The 22,108-nt window shown below is 46.4% G+C and overlaps 1 protein-coding gene across 1 annotated transcript in view; it reads right to left on the reverse strand.

Moving 5' to 3' along the window:
* LOC146860803 (spexin prohormone 1-like) overlaps window positions 1–22,108 on the reverse strand; it is a 103,126-nt gene that overhangs the window by 9,591 nt on the left and 71,427 nt on the right. The window lies entirely within an intron of this gene.

The raw sequence follows: 22,108 nt of genomic DNA on the forward strand, positions 1-22,108 counted from the left end.
TTCCATTTCATCAGGAAGCAAGATCTCACCTACAGGCAAACAGGACGGGCGTACAGGTAGCCAAGAGCCCAACGTTCACTGGGGGAACGCACTAAGAAGTACACTTGACAAGGCTATAAATGCACTCAACTACCAGTCTGATAAAATGGAGGTGCAAATTGACCTCATAAATGTAATTGCAGAGCACATTGCACTCATTAGCTCCAAGATTGACACAATAATATCTACACTGGTAAATAGACCAAGGGTGGAGGGCTCCCTAAACAACACTTCAAACAAATTTTTATCCAACAAAGGACACATTGACCCTTCACCAACCATTTGTGATTGTGGGAGTATCATTGAGAAACTAGCGTCTCTTCCTGAAATCCTAAAAGATATACTGAGAGTTGTAAAATTATCAAACAATCGCAAAACCAACCAAGACCTATCAGTTAACAAAAAAAACAAGCCTAGAAAAGAAAAAAGTAGTGTTTCAAGTTCTCAAAGCACAAAGTCTAGTAAAGGGGAGGACAGGTCACACAATCAAACAGTTCATACAGAGCATCAGCCAAAGGAACCCGCCATTCTTGACCTTCACCCAACTATGCCCCCGGTCACTCTCCACCCTCAACCCCAAGCCAATCTGACAAAAAGGCAAAGGAAACGAGTCAGGAAGGGAAGATCAAAGGCAAAAAGCAATCAACCAACTGCCCTAGACTCCCTCTTTCCGATATTCAGAAACAACTCAAGAGGAGAACCAGTAAAGCTACATAATCCCCCGAACACTTTGATTAGTAGAACGGAGGATTCAAAGCAAGAACGGTCAAGCCTTCCGAACAAGAAATCTACAACACTTGAGTCACCTTACGAACCAGGCTCAACACCAACTGGGAGTTCGAACCAGCGTTTGTCACTACTAACATCCAGAATTATTACAGAAAGTTCTAGTAAACCAGGATTGACAAAGGCCACATTAGTAGAGGACGTTCGAAATAAGCACTTAGCAAACCACCACTCACTCTCAATTCACTCAATTACTTCCACCGAGGCCAGTCCCCCTCCAAAGTCTCGGAGCACAGAGATAACAGAAAAAAGGGGTGGCGGAGAACATGATAAAAATTCTAAGCACTCACGACACAAAACTAGGCTTGTTAACCAAGAGTTTGACCGGACCCCATTGAAGATCACGACGAAGGGCTCCTCTAGGCACTGTGCGGTTTATAGTTCTACCCGAGCACAAGTTGAATCCAAAATACACCAAACAAGAGCGATGGGACTCATTAGGGACATGACCCCAATTAAGATCACAAAAATTGAACACGAACGCCAATGTTCAATTCACAGCAAAAATCATGATCAAGTAAAAATTATCCAAAGCACAAATGGAGAACAGGCGTCCCCCAGGGATAAGAACAAGGAGAAAAGCTCAAGTCAGGCTCAATTCAGGCCTACAAGCAATGCTGAATCTCTCAAACCGGACTCCCGAGTAAGCCAAACAATCTGCAAGGAAGACATCGAACCAATTTTATCATTTATACCAGAATATGTAACAAGAGGCAGGCACGACACACTCAACAGAGGGAACATAATAAAATTAATCAATACTATTCCAGACCTAAGGGGAATAGTTTCCCAAGACTTGCTGGCAGTGGAATTTCGGCAAAACAAACACTTTCCAGACACTGAAGACTCAGTTACCACCTGGGCCTCAAAGGACATAGCTGCTAAAATCCTTGCCAACAAAGAATCATTCGAGAGCTGGGGTATAACCCTGATCCAACATAAACGCCCCAGATACCCATATCCCCTAACCGGAGGCACTTCCTCACCAAAAGGGAATGAACCAATTGGTCACAAGCATAAATCATGTCTCCGTGGTGTCCGCTCTATTACTCAGGAAAAAACCCCTGGAACAACGCATACTTATCCAATCCAGCCTTGCAACAAAGGACCCTTTAGTCCAGTCCAGGATTGGTCATGGATTCCTTCGACTCTAAATCAACAGAGTTCCTAAAAATGACACAACTCTATTTTCCAACAAACACACACTAAACCAACATACCGACAAAGCTTATCCGGAAACAATTAACTTGTGTTCATGGAACACACATGGCTTTAGTAGCATGGATCAGGATCACAAGACTCAACACTTTTTTCAAAAACACGACATACTCCTCCTCCAAGAGACCTGGAACCTGACACATCCCGCAATTCCAGGCTTCGCAGAACACCACATCTTGGCGAAGAAGCTGTCCAAATTTGGACATCCATGCGGAGGGCTATCGATATACGTATCTCAGAATTTTAACTGGGAAACCGAGATGTTGGATGTGGGGTTAAGCTGGGTTCAAGTAGTAAAAATAACCAGAAAGTTGCTACAACAATTTTTATTAATAAACATCTACATTCACCCCGAACGGTCAAGCAAGGAAGAAAAAATGGAGACACTAGCCAAACTCATTAAAGTCCTACAGAAATCAAACGAGCAATGTCCTCTGATAATTTCAGGGGACTTTAATTCTAACCTAATGAGAGACGGAACATCTAGTCGTAACCAGACCACAAAACTCGGATCAGGTTATATAGCAACGTTCTTGAATACACTAGAAACACAGGGCCTGACAATCCTCAGAAGTGAAAAAAGGGGAAACTCAACAACAGGACCAACTTATATGAGTGGGAAAGTCAAGTCCACCATAGACTTTACAATAATAAGTAAGAGCATAACAGCTAGTATTGTAGACTATGACATAGTCCAGCGTACAGAAAGTGATCACTTTCCCCAAATCATCAGGTTGAAATCAGCAGTCACCAGGCTTAACAAGATAATCTCACTGACTCACTTGCCGGAGAAATTTAATTTGAGAAAAATCAGATGGAGAGGGGGAAAAATCGAAGAAATCCAGGCAACAGCAAACAAATTTATGTTAGAACATGAACAACCAGAGGATGGAGAGCTTGTAAAACACTGGGAAAACCTGGTTGACACCTTAATTCAAAAACATTCTGCTCCCCCAGCCACTCCAAACAACTTAAAAACCTTAAAAGAACCCTGGTTCACTGATGAACTAAGACTGGAAAAAAAAAAATATCTAGGGAGCAACGGAACGTTCACACGTCCAAAAATCAAGGAAACAATTCGAACTACACTCTGTTAAGGAGCCTGAGGAAGAATTACCGTAAAATGCTGTGGGTGGCAAAGGCCAAATACAAAGAATCAATCTGGCTAAAACTTCTATCAGCCAGTAAACAACAAAACTCTCGGGATTTCTGGGGGATTATTAACAACTTGAACAAAGGCGAAGTGATGTCTCACGATCCTGGCATTAATGCCGATGTCTGGGAAGCCCACGTAAGGAACCTCTATGCAACAAAGGACACTGCCCCATCTAACAAAATGCTACGGGCAACCAACGCAACGGACTCAGGTAACCAAGTGGGCCCCCAGGAAAGTTTAAATAAGCTAATCGACCTGGACAAGGAAAAACGGGATTACGACCACCCAGTACTGACATCCTGCAAAAGTGTAATAAAACTTTTACAGAAACTAAAACCCAGGGTGCTCCTGGCCCAAACGGACTACCGACAGCCATATTTAAATTGAATAAGGACTTCTGGTCCAACCACTTAACAGCTTTGTTCAACCAAATCTTTATCACTCGTCGTATGCCTACATCGTGGAAAGGAAACATCATCCACCCCATCTACAAAAAGGGGAATAGAAGAACCCCAGCTAACTATAGGCTGATCTCTCTCATAGATGTAGAAGGAAAACTGTATGCTTCATGTCTTTTAGAGCAGGTTCAAGTATGGGTAGAAAATAACAACTTACTTCCCATTTTCCAAATCGGCTTTAGACAGGGGATGGGGACAACAACAAACCTGACGACACTGGCACTGCTGATGGAGAGAGCTGAGAAAAAGAACCAACGATTGTACGGGTGTTTTATAGACATAAGAGCAGCCTTCGATCGAGTGAGCCGGTTAGGACTATGGGAAAAGCTCAAAGACTGGGGGATGCCTAGGATGCTGCTAAACGCTATAATCTGCCTATACACCGACACATGGGCAAGGGTTAAATTAAGCCAGGGATCGAGCTTAACATCAAAAATCAAAACTCAGGACGGCTTAAAACAAGGCTGTGTCCTGGCCCCGTGCCTATTCAACCTGTTTTTGGCAGACTTAGGTAGTAACCTAGGACAAATAAACAACCACGCACCCAAACTAGGGAATGACTACATTCCAATCCTGCAGTTTGCGGACGACATTGTTCTACTAAGCAAAACCCCAATAGGCTTACAACGTCTGATAACCAACCTTCATTCCTATTTAGTACAAGAAAAACTGGAACTAAATAGGGAAAAGACAAAAATTCTTCGACTAGTTGAACATAAGAAGATTAAATTTACATGGTCGATTGATAAGTCAGTACTGGAAGAAGAGAATTACTACCGGTACCTAGGCGTGACAATTGGGAAAGGCAACTCAAAAAAAGAACATACTCTGACTATAAAAGCAAAGTCCCAAACACTGATTTACGCATATAGACAGCTTCAACAAAAAATGGGGGGTCCCAATTATACGCACCTCCTGAGGGTAATGTCTGCCCAAATTCAACCTACACTATCATACGGACTAGTCACTTGGCTCGGAGGTGAGGCCAAAATTTTAAACGAACTACAGAATAAAATCTACAAATCTGTGTTCAATCTGCCTAAATCAGCATCTGCGGCTCAAGTCCGCCTTGAATTTGGCTTACAAAATCAACACTTTCGCTCAATGTCAAGGTTTGCAAAATGGTGTCATAAACTTCGGCTAGCCCAACCCAAGTCCATGGGCCACGTTTGTTGGCAAGAAATAAGCTCCCAAGACAGAGAGTCTACCGGAAATTCTTGGGCAATTTACCTGAACTCCTGTTTGCACGAATTAGATCTCCTAGAAACTTGGAACAAAGAAATCGAACATACTACTTTCTGTAAAATAGCCAACAGAGTGGCAAAAAGGAAATCTTTATTAGAGGACAAAACTATACTGGCTTCTCGACGCCACGCTTGGACCGTAATCTCTTCCTACTCTTATCAGAAACAGCAGACCTATTTAGCAACTCACTTTAGTCAACACTTAAAAAAAATCTTCATAGACTACAGACTGGGTCTGCATTATTCTAAAGATCTAAGACCGTCGTGGAAATATCAGAATGAAAGTCTCCAATGTAGACTATGTGGATACCATAATGAAACCCTAACTCATCTGTTTTGCGTGTGCCCAGCGCTAATGACACTGAGAAGGAAATACCTACGTGCTATTTGTCTCAATTTGAACATAAAAACATGCCGGCAAGCGATAATAACTTGGTTGAGTGGCTCCTCTCCCACTTTTGCTTGCCGGGGACTCAAATTCATGACAGAAGCTAAAAAACTACTCCTGGGCAAATGAGCAGCTCTACACTTTAACTAAAGTGGAACACAGTGATTAAGGCCGGACGCTCTACCACGTGATTACATCTTAAAACGTGTTAGACTAAGAATTCAAAAACTATAAGTTTATTCTTCCGAGGACTTGTGACCTGGTTTAAAAAAAAAAAAAAAAAAAAGACAAGATGAAACAAGTAATTTATGATCGCAAGTTTTACAATTGTTTTTATTAAATGTGGATTGTAATAATTTTTATTAATTATGCAATAAATTGAATTGAATAAAAGGGCGCTTACTATTAACACAAAGCGTAGAAACAACTGCAAAGGGAGAAAGGGGTGGTTTGATCTAAACTGTAACCGGGCCTATAGAAACCTTAAGCATGCCCTGCATAAAGAAGTTAAAGACAGGGATAAAATCAGAGAGGCACGGAAAGAGTATAAGCTGGCCCTAAAAGGCAGAAGAGATAACTTGAAAGCAGAGGCCTGGATAGACCTTCATGAAGCATCAATTGCTAAAGATTCGTGTGCATTCTGGAGGGCAGTTAATGCACCTTTTTTTAAAGATAAGGCGGTATCTACTATTGAGGTGGCTATCTCAGAGAATAGATGGACAGGGCACTTCTCGCTTTTGTATGATGTAACAACCCCACAGCCATATGAAACGGGGAGAATGAAATATTTTAACAAGGGATGTTGTGGAGGACAAAGGTTTATTGCCTAGGGACCTTGGGAAAGCAATATCATTTGAGCTTAGTGAGGTAAATCTGGCCGTTGGCGCAAATTCGGGAGGGAAGGCAGCGGGGCCGGATGGTGTCCCTGTCGATATTTTTTATGCTAATACTGCTCTATGGGGCCCTTTATTGACACAAGTATTTCATGCATCTAGCTTGACAGGTTTTATTTCAACATGGTATGAGTCCATCTTTGTCCCAATATTTAAAAAAGGGGATAGGAATGACCCGGCCTGCTATCGACCAATATCGTTGTTAGATTCAACAGTAAAAATCGTAGGTCTGGTTATATTGAACAGGCTTCAGGATTGGGCAGAAGAAAGGTCGGTGATAAGTGACTTAGAGTTTGGCTTTTGTAAAAAGCTAGGCACAATTGAGCAGGGCCTAAACTTAAACATTTTACTAAATAAGTATATTAAGGAAAAAAAGGGGCCCCTGTATTTGGCCTTTGTTGACTTATCATCGGCATTTGACTGTGTCAGTCACAATGCGTTGTGGCTTATTTTAGAGGAATTGGGCATCAAATCAGTTTTAATCTCTTTTATAAGAGAGTTTTATTTAAGGGCGAGGGCACGGGTACGGTTTGGGACGGGTGGAGAATGCACAGGACACTTTAAAGTGAAACGAGGTGTTAGGCAAGGGTGTGTCCTTGCACCGTTTCTTTTAACCTTGTACATAAACAATATTGAAAAGGTTTTAGTTCAAGAATGTAAAGACCTACCAGAGGCTGGTAAGCGCCCTATTGCCGCATTATTATACGCGGACGATGCGGTCTTAATGGCATGCATCCCTCTGGGATTGCAAAGGGTGGTTTCCAGCTTTGCAAATGTTATGTCAGAGAGAGGTCTCACTATTAATTCCTCTAAAACCTTTATAATAAATTTTGGGACAGGGTGCATAAAGACAAAATCCATTTTTATTGATAATAAACGGATAGAAACCACAAAGATATTTCACTATTTTGGAATATTGTTTGATCGTACGGGGTCATGGGTGCAGGCTGTTAAAGCAAGGAGATTATTCTACGTTAAGACCTTATCTGCTCTATCTAACCTTAGCAGTAAATTGGGCAGACGTCCCACGGTGGAACTTTCAGATATTTATAAAGCGAAATGCTTAAGCGTTGCTGCATATGGAGCAGGCATAGTGGGGTATGCGGAAGTGGGTTCACTCCACGTGGCTGAAAATATGTTCTTAAAATTTTTATTGATGGTCCCTAACAGCATTTCCTCCTTTGTGTGCCACACTGAATTAGGACTGGCATATTTGGAAGATATTATAAGGATCCAATCAGTCCTATTGTGGCATAGGATATGGATAATAGAGGAGACAAATTTTAATAGGGGAGTTTTAGAAGAGTGTAGGGGCTTGGATGGGGCAATAAGGATTGGATGGTTGTCATACGTCAAATCATTTTTATATAATATAGGACTTCATGAATTTTATGATAAACCGCTCACTATGGTTTGGATGAGCACGAAAAATCTAAAGAATATTTGTCTGAATTTTTTGTCGGAACAGAGACTGTGTACTGACCTGAATAAAACTTTGGTTCAGGTACACAATCTCATATTGGGAAGGGTATGCCCAGACGTGGGTCCCGTGCTCACTACGCCACTGGAGTCAAGCTATCCTGGCTGAAGAGGGGTGAAACCCCGAAAGCGGTCCTAGGATGCTTGATTCCGGTCCAGGGAAGACATGGCTTGGCAGTTCGGGCTGGACTGTTCCCATGAGGCACAGGGTCAAGACTGATTTGCATATGGCCATGTCTGAACTGGGGTGGCGTGGTGAGCAAAATAACGATGGATTAAACCCAGATCTGTGACTGGGGGTGAATGTTTTGCCAATGTGCAACATTCCGTCCATCATCTTGTGTGTTACACAATCTCATATTAACAACTTTCAGTCTCCAACCATACTTATGCCTGTCTATGAGTGACTACGACCGATTCCTACTTGTGCGTTTCCGCCTGGGTACTCTACATAGATTAATAAGCCTCTCTGTTGCCGATGATTGGTCAAAACAGTTCTGCAAATGCCTGTGTGATGACACCTCTGACCAGTCTACAATACACGTGTTATTCTTTTGTAAATTTTACACCATACAGAGAAAAACATGGATTGTCCCTGTTTTAAAAGAATTAGGTATGAGGTCTTGTCGCTTTTGTGGCACTTCAACAATAAGAGACAGTTTTTGTTGTAGCCTCTGTAACGGCCTTTTCAAAAAATGTTTTTAGACTTAGAAAAACGATTATAATGTGATAAAAAGCAAATGAAATGAAGTTTATATATGTACTACTGTGTCCTCTTATGAAGCTTTTATTATATGTATTTTAATAATAATGTATAACGACTTTGTATGTGCTTTTATGGTTATATATTTTTGTAACCGAATAAAAGTATTATTGAATTGAAGTCTGAAAGTACTTCAGAATGAACATTAATCGGGTATGCCATAAATTGAATGTATGTATAATGATCACTTGATGTCCAAATGCTATTTAGGAAGTGAAATGTTTTCTTAAGAATAGAAATAACAGATGTTTATAATTGTTAATTATTTTGAATGTATGTAAAAGACAACTCAGAGCCTAAGATAACCAGTCTCATGAGGTGCATACATATGAAGTTGTATGATGAACATTTTAGTAGTACTTATATCTCATTATATTTCAGTTTCAGGAAGGTCATCTTTATACCGAGAACACAGGTATTTTTTGAAAGTATATTCTTTCACTGTTTTAAGTTAGATGCAGAACACTGATGCCAGAGTATTTAAGATCTCTTTTTTGCCTGTGGATACCACTTAATTTCTGTTCTCTATGTATGTCTTTTTTTGAAGTCGCAAATGGCCCGATTAGTAGAATTGGGTTGTTTGTGACCACAAAAATGCTTTTTGGGACACACTGGTACAGAATTGCAGTTTAGGTTTGCAAATCGGTATTTGGGAGGGGCACGTTTAGGGCATCTCTTCCAAATACTGATTAGCAGTAGTATTTATTAATGTTTGCAAAACAAATATATTTTACCAACTAGTGAAAGGAAATAGTAACAATTTGCAAATGAAAGCGGTCCCCCTGGGGCCCATTCACCTTTGAGAATGTTAAAAATAAATGAACAGCAGGTAGTGATCCCACGGACCAGTGTCTACTCTTTAAAAATGAAACGTAAATGTTTCATTTTTTTTTAAACCTACCCCATTTTTCTTTAGAAAAAACTGCTGTTTAAACAGACTGCTTAATTTAAAAGCAATCACATATATGGTGGTCTGCTGACTGCAGGGTGCCACCATCCTTCTGATAGGTATCATTCCTAATGGGTCTCAAACTGCCACCTATCTCATTAATATTCACGAGGTAAGTAGCTTTGGGGGCCACTAGGAATCGCTATTGACACTGGACACTCTCCCCATGGAGAGCATCTCTCCACAAGAAGTTACCTATAGGGTTACATAAGGGTGCTCAATGTTTGACTTCATGTTTAAAATACATACTGGTGTAATTCTATATATGAATGTAATGTATCACATTTTTGTCTAACTATTTTTTCTTCCTCACAATTGTTTGTATAAATGAATATTTGTACTCACATTTTGTATTGAATAGTGTAACTTTACAAATCACAGACATATTATAAACGTTACAAAGTGTTTCTTAAACACTTAAATCATGGTGAAATGATTAAACCAAGTTCCAAGGATTTTGTACATATTGGCCCTTTCTCTGCTAAAATAAACAGCAGCGTGACAAAAACGGCAGCCAGGCGACTTTGTTTATTTAAACTTTAGCATGTCCCACCTGGCCACCTTTATCGGACGTAACCCACCATTGTTCAATCACATTTTTTTAAGTGGCATATTCAAAATTGTGACTTATAATCTGACTTTAACATTAAAGAGGATTTTAAATTACAATTCTTTTGAAGCCAAACATAGCATTTATACCTTTCCCCCCAAAACGTTTGTCATTTATTAAATGTAATAACGTAACCCGATGTTATCCTATAGGAGAGGTAGACCAAGCAGTAATGAAAAACGAATTTCCCGAGTTTTTTCAATACCAGGACATGCAAAACTTTTAAGTTCATGTCACACTTTTTAAATACACTGTGCCCTGCCCTATGGGCGGTCTACTGCTATCATAGGCGTGGCTTATATGTATTAAAAAGAAGATTTAGCCTGGCACAAGGGTTATTTTGGCATATTAAATTGGCAGTTTAAGAATGCACACAGACTGCAATGGCAGGCCTGAAAAATGTTTTGAAGGGATACGTAAGGGGGTGGCACAATAAGGGATGCAGGCACACTAGTAGCATTTAATTTGCAGGCAATAGGTACATGTAGTAATACTATAATAGGGACATATAAATAAATAAAATGTGTCAAAATTGGGTGTAAGCCAATTTTACTATGTTTAGGGTAGAGAGCAGAATCACTTTAGCATTGTTTAACAGCTGTAAAATGCACACAGTCTTACGGCCAACAAAATCTAATTTTAGTAAACAGGAGGGGAGTAGGAAAAATATTTGGGGGAAGATCCATCCTAATGCTGCCAGGTCTAACAAGGGACGTTACTGTGAGTTCCTTTCCCTTTCGTATATATTGCAGCTTAAACGGGTGCCCCATCTGCCATTGACTATGCTGGTTTCTTAGGAAGTCTGCAACCACATGGAAGTTCCTGCATTTCCTCAAAGTTACCACCAACAGGTCTTTGGAAGGTCTGGCTTGTGTGGCCCAAGAACCCAGAGTCATATTTGTTTCATATTTACCTCCTAGTCGTCGAAAAAGTGAAATCCCATCATGCTGTCCAGTGGTTTGTCTCCTCAGGTTGCCTGTAATTTGCTCTGTGGATTTAGTCTAATCTAATTGGAGGTGCATGGAGGTGAGAAACAGATCCAGCACATATTCCTGTATGCTTTCTCCCCCATACCCTTTGGCACTTCTCTGCACTGAGAGGGATTTTGAAGGTGCTCCTACTCACTTAGCAACTCAATAATCAATTTCTACTGAGTCTGCATTGTTTCCCCTAGCTGCACATTCTCTTCTAACTTGTCATCAGCCATACCTTAAAGATCATCTACCTACCTTCAAGATCATCCACCTACCTTCGATTTCTGCCACTTCCCCATGCAGTTATTGAGGCCTTGAGATCCGACCTGATCAAGCCCACTAACGTCATAATAATTTGATACATAAATGTAACCAAGTGTGTTAGACCTGTCAGCCCTTTGGGTGGTCCCTCCTCATCATTATTTATTTTGTCCCACTTTTGCCTCAACCCCTGTTTGAATTTTTCCTTTTTATTGGGAACCACCAGACTTTTTCGTGTTGCTACAGATTCAGGGAGCCATTTTAGCTACCCCTGAAACTTCTGTCTGAGGGCCTGGAGCACAAAATGGTGACCTCCCATGACATCACCAGCATCCACTGGAACCTACCAGCACCTTCCAGAACCTTCCAGGAGATTCCAGAACTATGTGACAGTTGGAAACCGTTTAGAATGTTGGGAGGATAAGAGAGGCAGTTGGCAGTTGGAGCTGGCAGTTGGCACCTGACTGGTGAAGAGAGAGGAGCACAGCAGTGAAGGAGGAAGGAGTGAAGCAGCAGGGGTGGAAACTTGTGCCTGGAGTGGGGTCCATAAACCCACCCTTGATACTTGTCCCTACTGATGGATCCCAGCCTATAGCCCTGTGTGGGAAGAAGTCAGAAGAAAACCATCCTAAGGACCTGGACAGCAGGAACAGGCCTTAGAAATAAGAAGACAGCAAGATTCTGACCTGAGAACTGGTTTCCCTGGAGCCTGGCGTCGAGTAGCCGAAGACCTGGAGCCCGAGGTGGAGAAGCGGCGCTGACTGAGGTAGCAGACGTCGTACCCGGAGCCGCCTGAGGTCGTAAGAGGGCGCCGGCGGGGGTCGAGAGGAATACCAGAGGTCGAGGAGGAAGTGAACCGAGGTCGAGTGAGCGGCGTCATCGGAAGGGTGAAGTCCGCCCTCCGGAGTCGTCGGAGACCGAGGTCGAGGAGCACCGGAGGTCGGGAGTGAGGATCGCACTCCGGAGTCGCCCGGAACCTGTAAGGAGGAACACCGGAGGTCGGGGGTGAGGATCGCACCCCGGAGTCGCCGGAAGTCGACAGCGAGGCCAGGCCGGCCGACGTCATCGGAGCCGAGTGCGCCATCGGACCGGAGCCGCCCGAAGTCGACATCGTGAAGAGACTGCCCGACGCCGTCGAATCGGAGGTCGAGTTCGAACCGAGGCCACCGACATCGGACCGGAACCGCCTACCGGCGTCGACAAAGAACTGACACGGTGCCGAGGCCGCCGAGACCGAACCGGAACCGCCTCACGGCGTCGACACGACTCCAGCGGCGTCGGAACATCAGAAAAGGGCAGTAAGTGGAGTAGAGGGCGCCTAAGGCCCTGTGGAGACCTGAGAGACTACTCTGAGGGGCTAGGGAGGTGCTGAAACCCACCTGACTGTGCCTGGGGGTGAACTGGGACTAACCTAGAGAGGTTGTGTGGAGAGGGAAGCCAGGGCATTGGAATTTCCCCCCTCTTGATCTACCTCAGTTTAGGCCTCAGCCTTTGCCTCAGCCAGGGAGTAGCCCCCCTCAAGCCTTCCACACCCTACAAGCTGTACCTGGGCCAAATCAGCCCTTAAGAATTGAAGTGCCATCTGATTCACAAAGTGTACTGTATACTTCTAATTGTTTATTGGGGATACTGTATTTATTAAGTTCTTATCTATTTAATGCTGCACTGTATTTATAGGTCCACAGGACTTGTTGGTGTACAGTATTTATTGGTACAGTATTTATTGGTACAGTATTTATTACCTCAAAGTATTTAATTGTCTGTATATATTGCACTTGTATTTATGCCCTGTTATTTATGATCACCCCTATTTATTTCAGCAAACAGCAAATATTTATTTGACCTGCTCTATTTAAAATGTATATACTGTGATTGTTATTTATTTTCCCAATCAGCAACTAAGAGAAAAAGATAAAGAAGAATATTTTCATAATTTTTACGGTGTAGAGTCGTTTTTGGAACGGATGCACGCATGGTTATTGTATGGGTATATTGTATGCTTAGCACTGCGCCTGTTTCCTGACCACTCGAGCCAAGCTACCCCGTTGTGTCGGGAAGGTCCACCACCACCCTGCGGAGTGGGAGTGGGCTGTTTCCAACATAAATTGGTGTTCAGTGGTGGGATCGAGCTGTGCCTACATATACTCAACAATAACTGTGGGTAGTCCATAGGCCTACACCGGGAGTTTTCTCACAGCGGCCTTCCTAATTGTGGGTTTTTGTTTTTTCCAAATTTACTCTGGTGGTGGGAGGAGGTATTACTAAAGGTACCCCCCTGCATTGTTACTGCACAAAACCTATCCTCTAACCTGAGTGGGCAAGATGGAGTTTGTTCTTGAAGATTTAGAAACATACACTGTGGCCCAACTCAGGGAGTTTTGCCAGCGAGAGGGGGTGTACTGTCCCCCAGGAGCAAAGAAGGGTGCACTCCAAACCAGCTTAAGGGCTTGGGGGGAGGCACGCCGAGAAAGCAAGGCTGAGGAGGAAGACAGGGATGGAGAGCCTGACCCCGAGGGGGCTGAGATGTACCAACCTGAGGTGGGGAACCTGTCAGCAGGGCCCAGGACACTTTCTAGGAAGGGCAGCACTGTCTCTAGCGGGGGCTTATCCAGCGTGGAGTTAGCAGATCGGAGAGAGAAAAGACAGCTCACATGGGATTTAGCAAAGCTGGAGAAGGAGAAGGAGGAACAGAGGTTGGCTCATGAGACGGAGAAAGAGAGGATGGCTCATGAGATAAGACTGAAGGAGATAGAGCTTCAGATCCTAAGAATTGGGGCACCAACTGTTCCTAATGGTGGCAGCCAAAACCAAGAGTCCACTAGGGAATCCAAACCTTACCTGCCAAAGGACATTGTGGCAAGCTATGGGGCGGGTGACGACATCGCCAAGTGGCTCGCAGCCTATGAGGTCTTATTGAGGGCCCATGGGGTTCCAGTGAAGTACTGGGGAGGGGGGTTGTACAAATACATGCCTCCAGCTGGTAGGGATGCTTTATTGGCCCTCGAAGAGGATGAGCAGACCCACTACCCCACCATGAAACTGGCGCTCATCAGAAAGTTTGGACTAACACCTGAAAAGTACAGACAGAAGTTCAGGGGTAGTCACAAACTGGGCACACAGAATTGGGTGGACTTCCTGGACTATGCAAAGAAGGCACTGGAAGGTTGGATTCAGGGCAGTGAAGTACGGAACTACGAGGAGCTGTTTGACCTAGTACTGAAGGAACACCTACTCGAGAAATGTTTCCCTGAACTGCGGCAACACCTGGTGGATAGCAAGCTGACCAGCCCCCGGAAGCTTGCTGAGGAGGCGGACATTTGGGCTAGTACCCGGGTGTCCACAAGGGGGACTGGAGGGGATACTCAAAAGGCCGGACAGGGCGCCCCCCAGAAGAAAGAAGGAGGGGAAAAGAAAAAGGAGTTCTCCAAAGGCCCCCAAAATAACTTCCAAGGGAAGGGAACAGGATTCACCTCTAAGGCTAACCCACCCAGAAACCCTAATCCTGGCCAGAGTCAGCAGCCAAGGGTTGTCCATTGCTACGAGTGCGGTGGCGTTGGACACTATAAAGGAGATCCGAAGTGTCAGAAACGATCACCCCCTCCCACTGGAGGAAAGCCCCCCGGAGTAGCTAGTGTCGTGCTCGGGGAGGAGATGCCCTTAACTAAGGGAAGGGAGTGGGCGGGTGTCACTTTAGTGTCCCTGGGAGAACGGGAGATGGTTCCTAAGATCCAGGTGCCCGCAAATACCGCAAAGTATGGGCAGTGGATCACCATCAATGGCCAAAGAGGGGAGGCTCTGAGAGACACAGGAGCCAGTATGACTATGGTACGTAGCCAACTGGTGTCTCCAGAGCAAGTCATTCCCGATGTACTCCACCCAGCCGCGATGGCTGACGGCAGAACCGGCCACTATCCCGTGGCTGAGGTTCCCTTTGAATGGGGGGGGGTTGCAGGTTCACTTCGAGTTGCCGTAAGCCCTGCCGTGCCAGTCGATTGTCTGCTGGGCAATGACATGGAGCACAACGCTTGGAAGGAGGTGGAATACCGGACTCATACCGAGATGCTGGGTACACCTGACTGGGCCTGTGTTAGCACAAGGTCCGAGACTACCCGAAGAGGGAGCTCATTCCGGCTGGAGCCTGGAACAAAGGCCCAGCCAGCTGCCAGTCAAGGGAAGAACCGAGGACAGGAGGAGCCTGCCTCGGCGTCTCCACCCCGTAGGACGGATAGGCCACCGGAGGTGGTGGACCAGGAGTCTGCGGAGGGGGACGTTACCAACCTGGAGGACCTACCCATCCCGGCCGAGTGGCACGTGGAGGGAGGCCCGTCCAGGGAGGAATTCTGCCAGGGCCAGAGGGAGTGCCCTACCCTTGAGGGGCTGAGGCGACAGGCCGAAGCCCAGGCAGCAGGGAACGTTGAAGGGAACTACAGTGTTTACTGGGAGGATGGCCTCCTCTACAGTGAACCCAAGGCACCCCTACATGGATCGTCACGAGCCTTGGTAGTCCCTCAACGTTATCGAGCCTTCCTTTTAGAGTTGGCTCATGAGATCCCCTTGGCAGGACACCTGGGGCAAGACAAGACCTTCGCCCGTCTTGTCCCACACTTTTATTGGCCTCAGATGAAAGTGTCGTCCGATACCTACTGCCGGACATGTGTGTCTTGCCAAGCCAGTGGGAAAACAGGGGTGAAGCTGAAAGCTCCCCTGGAACCACTTCCTGTCGTTAGCACCCCCTTTGAAAGGGTGGGCATCGACATTGTGGGTCCATTAGATCCACCGACTACAGCTGGTCACAGGTTTATCCTGGTTCTGGTGGATCATGCCACACGGTACCCAGAGGCAATACCTCTGAGGACCATAACAGCACCTGTTGTGGCTAGGGCCCTGATGGGAATCTTTACCCGAGTGGGTTTTCCCAAGGAAGTTGTGTCCGACAGGGGGACCAACTTCATGTCAGCATATATGCGGGCAATGTGGAAGGAGTGTGGAGTGACCTACCGGTTCACAACTCCTTACCACCCCCAGACCAATGGTCTAGTGGAAAGGTTTAACAAAACCTTAAAAGGCATGATCAGAAGTCTGCCTGAAAGCCTGCGGAGGAAATGGGACGTCCTCCTACCCTGTTTACTTTTCTCCTACAGGGAAGTGCCACAGAAGGGAGTGGGCTTCAGCCCCTTCGAGCTTCTGTATGGGCACCCTGTACGTGGACCTCTTAACCTGGTGAGAGACGGATGGGAAAGAACTCCCAGAAAGCTCCCCCAGGATGTGGTGAGCTACATGCTGGCCTTCCGGAGCCAAATGGCTAAGTTGTGGAAGCAAGCTTCTGACAACTTGGAAGCCAGCCAAGCAGTGATGAAGGCGTGGTATGACCACAACGCTCACCCGGTGGAGTTGGAGCCTGGCCAGAAGGTGTGGGTGATCGAACCAGGAGAGCTTAGTGCCCTCCAGGATCGCTGGTCAGGACCCTTTGAGGTGTTGGAGAAGAAGGGAAAGGCTACCTACTTGGTGGACCTGAAGACCCCTCGTCAGCCCCTGCGGGTGCTGCATGCCAACCGCCTCAAACCCCACCACGAGAGGCCCGAAGTCATCTTGATGATGGTGACTGACGGAGGAGAGGACGTGGAAGGCGAGCCTCTCCCTGATCTGTTTGCGTCTCAGGAAAAGGATGGGTCGGTGGAGGGAGTGATTCTCTCCCCATCTCTAACTCCTGAACAGCAGGAGGACTGTCGCCAGGTCCTGGGGCAGTACTCTTCGTTGTTCTCCCTTGTCCCGGGTAGGACTCACCTGTGCGTCCATGACGTGGACACAGGAGACAGCCCACCTGTGAAGTCCAAGATCTACCGGATGTCAGACAAGGTGAAGGCCAGCATTCATAGTGAAGTCACTAAGATGCTGGAGCTAGGAGTGATTGAACCTTCTAGCAGCCCCTGGTCTAGTCCGGTGGTGTTAGTACCGAAAGCTGCACCACCGGGTGCCCAACCAGAACTGAGGTTCTGTGTGGACTACCGGGGACTGAATTCAGTGACAAAAACTGATGCTCATCCGATCCCTAGGGCGGATGAATTGATTGACCGGCTGGGAGCTGCCCAATATCTAAGTACCTTTGACCTTACCTCAGGGTACTGGCAGATCTCGTTGACTGATGGAGCAAGGGAAAGGTCAGCCTTCTCCACGCCCAATGGCCACTACCAGTTCTGTGTGATGCCCTTTGGGCTCAAGAACGCACCTGCCACGTTTCAGCGCCTGGTAAACCAGATCCTCACCGGAATGGAGAGTTTCTCTGCTGCTTATCTGGATGACATAGCCGTCTTCAGTAACAGCTGGGAGGATCACTTGCGTCACCTGCAAGCTGTTCTCCAGGCCCTGAGACAAGCTGGATTGACGATCAAGGCCAGCAAGTGCCAGATCGGGCAGGGGTCGGTAGTGTACCTTGGACACTTGGTGGGTAGGGGAACGGTGCAACCCCTCCAGGCGAAGATCGAGGCCATCATGGCCTGGGAACCCCCCAAGACACAGACTGAGGTCCGAGCATTTTTGGGCCTCACGGGATACTACCGCCGCTTCGTGAAGGGGTACGGTACCATCGTAGCCCCTCTCACGGAGCTCACGTCCAAGAAACAACCTCGACGGGTAGTCTGGACGGAGGCTTGTCAGCAAGCCTTTGAGAAATTGAAGAAAGCCATGTGCGAGGCCCCGGTCTTACGGGCCCCAGACTTTTCCAAGAAGTTCATTGTCCAGACAGATGCATCAGAACATGGCATTGGGGCAGTGTTATCGCAACTCAACGAAGAGGGTCTGGATCAACCCGTGGTCTTCCTATCCCGGAGACTACTTCCCAGGGAACAGAAGTGGAGTGCAATAGAGCGTGAAGCCTTTGCAGTGGTATGGGCTCTGAAGAAGTTGCGGCCATACCTGTTTGGCTCGCACTTCCTAGTTCAGACCGACCACCGACCCCTTCGTTGGCTGATGCAAATGAAGGGGGAGAATCCCAAGTTGTTGAGGTGGTCTATTTCCCTACAGGGGATGGACTTTCAGGTGGAACATCGGCCTGGAGTGGACCACGCCAATGCAGACAGTCTCTCAAGGTATTTCCGCCTTAGTGATGAGAACTCCCAAGGGGTTGGGTAGCTCTCCCCACTTTCAGCTGGGGGGGACGCGTGTTAGACCTGTCAGCCCTTTGGGTGGTCCCTCCTCATCATTATTTATTTTGTCCCACTTTTGCCTCAACCCCTGTTTGAATTTTTCCTTTTTATTGGGAACCACCAGACTTTTTCGTGTTGCTACAGATTCAGGGAGCCATTTTAGCTACCCCTGAAACTTCTGTCTGAGGGCCTGGAGCACAAAATGGTGACCTCCCATGACATCACCAGCATCCACTGGAACCTACCAGCACCTTCCAGAACCTTCCAGGAGATTCCAGAACTATGTGACAGTTGGAAACCGTTTAGAATGTTGGGAGGATAAGAGAGGCAGTTGGCAGTTGGAGCTGGCAGTTGGCACCTGACTGGTGAAGAGAGAGGAGCACAGCAGTGAAGGAGGAAGGAGTGAAGCAGCAGGGGTGGAAACTTGTGCCTGGAGTGGGGTCCATAAACCCACCCTTGATACTTGTCCCTACTGATGGATCCCAGCCTATAGCCCTGTGTGGGAAGAAGTCAGAAGAAAACCATCCTAAGGACCTGGACAGCAGGAACAGGCCTTAGAAATAAGAAGACAGCAAGATTCTGACCTGAGAACTGGTTTCCCTGGAGCCTGGCGTCGAGTAGCCGAAGACCTGGAGCCCGAGGTGGAGAAGCGGCGCTGACTGAGGTAGCAGACGTCGTACCCGGAGCCGCCTGAGGTCGTAAGAGGGCGCCGGCGGGGGTCGAGAGGAATACCAGAGGTCGAGGAGGAAGTGAACCGAGGTCGAGTGAGCGGCGTCATCGGAAGGGTGAAGTCCGCCCTCCGGAGTCGTCGGAGACCGAGGTCGAGGAGCACCGGAGGTCGGGAGTGAGGATCGCACTCCGGAGTCGCCCGGAACCTGTAAGGAGGAACACCGGAGGTCGGGGGTGAGGATCGCACCCCGGAGTCGCCGGAAGTCGACAGCGAGGCCAGGCCGGCCGACGTCATCGGAGCCGAGTGCGCCATCGGACCGGAGCCGCCCGAAGTCGACATCGTGAAGAGACTGCCCGACGCCGTCGAATCGGAGGTCGAGTTCGAACCGAGGCCACCGACATCGGACCGGAACCGCCTACCGGCGTCGACAAAGAACTGACACGGTGCCGAGGCCGCCGAGACCGAACCGGAACCGCCTCACGGCGTCGACACGACTCCAGCGGCGTCGGAACATCAGAAAAGGGCAGTAAGTGGAGTAGAGGGCGCCTAAGGCCCTGTGGAGACCTGAGAGACTACTCTGAGGGGCTAGGGAGGTGCTGAAACCCACCTGACTGTGCCTGGGGGTGAACTGGGACTAACCTAGAGAGGTTGTGTGGAGAGGGAAGCCAGGGCATTGGAATTTCCCCCCTCTTGATCTACCTCAGTTTAGGCCTCAGCCTTTGCCTCAGCCAGGGAGTAGCCCCCCTCAAGCCTTCCACACCCTACAAGCTGTACCTGGGCCAAATCAGCCCTTAAGAATTGAAGTGCCATCTGATTCACAAAGTGTACTGTATACTTCTAATTGTTTATTGGGGATACTGTATTTATTAAGTTCTTATCTATTTAATGCTGCACTGTATTTATAGGTCCACAGGACTTGTTGGTGTACAGTATTTATTGGTACAGTATTTATTGGTACAGTATTTATTACCTCAAAGTATTTAATTGTCTGTATATATTGCACTTGTATTTATGCCCTGTTATTTATGATCACCCCTATTTATTTCAGCAAACAGCAAATATTTATTTGACCTGCTCTATTTAAAATGTATATACTGTGATTGTTATTTATTTTCCCAATCAGCAACTAAGAGAAAAAGATAAAGAAGAATATTTTCATAATTTTTACGGTGTAGAGTCGTTTTTGGAACGGATGCACGCATGGTTATTGTATGGGTATATTGTATGCTTAGCACTGCGCCTGTTTCCTGACCACTCGAGCCAAGCTACCCCGTTGTGTCGGGAAGGTCCACCACCACCCTGCGGAGTGGGAGTGGGCTGTTTCCAACAAAGTGTCTCTGTGTGACATGGCCATACTGGACTATGCTGTGTGCTCTCGTCAGCCCAGCTGAGTGTATTGTCCCATTCCTTTAGTTGATTTGTTTGGCCCACATTCCTTTGACTGAGGGGTCCCTTCTGGTTCTATCACCTACCATGACATGTACAAGTGCCTCCTCCTGCAGGCCCAGATAATGCTGCCCTTACACTTGTCAATCTCTTTGCCACCTATGCAGTGCACTGTATTCCTGCAGGTTTATGACCTCTGGGTTTTCATTTCATTTCATAGTTCACTTCACGGATCAATCAGATTTCACTCATGTGTCGGGGTCAGCGATACTCCCCCAAGCTTCTTTTGTAGGGCCACATTGTCCCAGCACCTGCATGCCGGCTTTGAAGCCTCTTTCCACCATATGCCGCTCACCAGGATTCGGGCCTCTGTAGCTCTGCTGCTTGTGTGGCCTTGTGAATTTAGAACTCTGACCATGTCCACCGTGGCTTTTCTGGCATTCTTCCTGCTGTGTCCCTGGTTCTTTTCTCACAATGCTAGTCAGATTCTAAAACCTGTAACTATTCCACCCATAGTATTCAGGGCCGTTGCACCCAATACATCAGGCTGTCACTGCAGTCTAACTTCCGCCATGGTTAGACCCTCTGGTAACTGGGAAGCAAGCTCTCCCATTCTCGAGGGTCTCGAGGGTCTGGGCTCCTGCACTGCTCCTCAAGCATGTCTCCTCTTTCGTCGTGAGATGTGTGGAGATGCGTGAGCCCCTAAGTAGCGCTCAGGTGGACCCCGGGCTAGTTTCAGCCACAGTGGGAAGCTAGCACCACGACAGCAAGACTGAGGAGTTCCAAAATTATTTACTGATCTCTAGAGCCACAGGGGACGTTTAGATGCATGGCATAGCATTCCTCAAGACTTTAGATGGTCATCCCCTACAGCGCTTATTGGTGATGACAATGGAACAATTCCAACTCAAAAAATGCACACGTGTACGTGTTGTTGTATTGAACAGTATTATGATTTCCGTTCTTGCGATTGTATATGATCCTACAGAATGATAATGAAAACAATATGGAAATGATATTGCGGGGTCCAAATTGAATGTGATTATATAATTCAAAAAGTTTGTAGACACAGGCATCTGAAACAATCCGGATGCTTGACTTAAACGAACTTTATGCATGATGATCGACTGAGGAGCTACTTTTGTATACCCATCCCCAGCGGCTCTTAATCTACGAACCCGTATACAATAAACAGGCTTGCATACAGGCTTTACCTTTGAGCAGTTAGTACATTTAGCACCCATCGTCCCCAGTGCAAGTCTTGAGGGGTTGGAGCTAAGTTCCTAAACTTTTAAAGGGTGTTTGAAACTGATGTCTCCCTACTCCATTGGCTCTTCTTTCTGTGTACATTAAGCCAGCAAGGGATGTTATTAATATTAATAAAGTACTGATATATTAATAGCATGCTATTGCGATATGTGGAATACTTGCTGTGTGAAGAAGGTAATCCCCACTCACAAATGTTGGCATGTGTATCACACCCACATCCTCCTCCACTCCCCCCCCCCCCCCACACCCACGCACAGTATCACCAACAAAGTAGCCCCAGTCAGGCTAAACTTTCAGGGGCAGATTTACAAACCCCTTGCGCCACTTTTGCGTCACTTTTAACATGGGAAAAGTAACGCAAAAGTGGTGCAAGGGCTTGTAAAACTGCCCCTCAGTCTTTATCTGAACTCAGAAGGCAAGAAT

This window comes from Triturus cristatus, chromosome 3_1 (assembly GCF_964204655.1).
Source record: "Triturus cristatus chromosome 3_1, aTriCri1.1, whole genome shotgun sequence".
Taxonomy (NCBI): domain Eukaryota; kingdom Metazoa; phylum Chordata; class Amphibia; order Caudata; family Salamandridae; genus Triturus; species Triturus cristatus.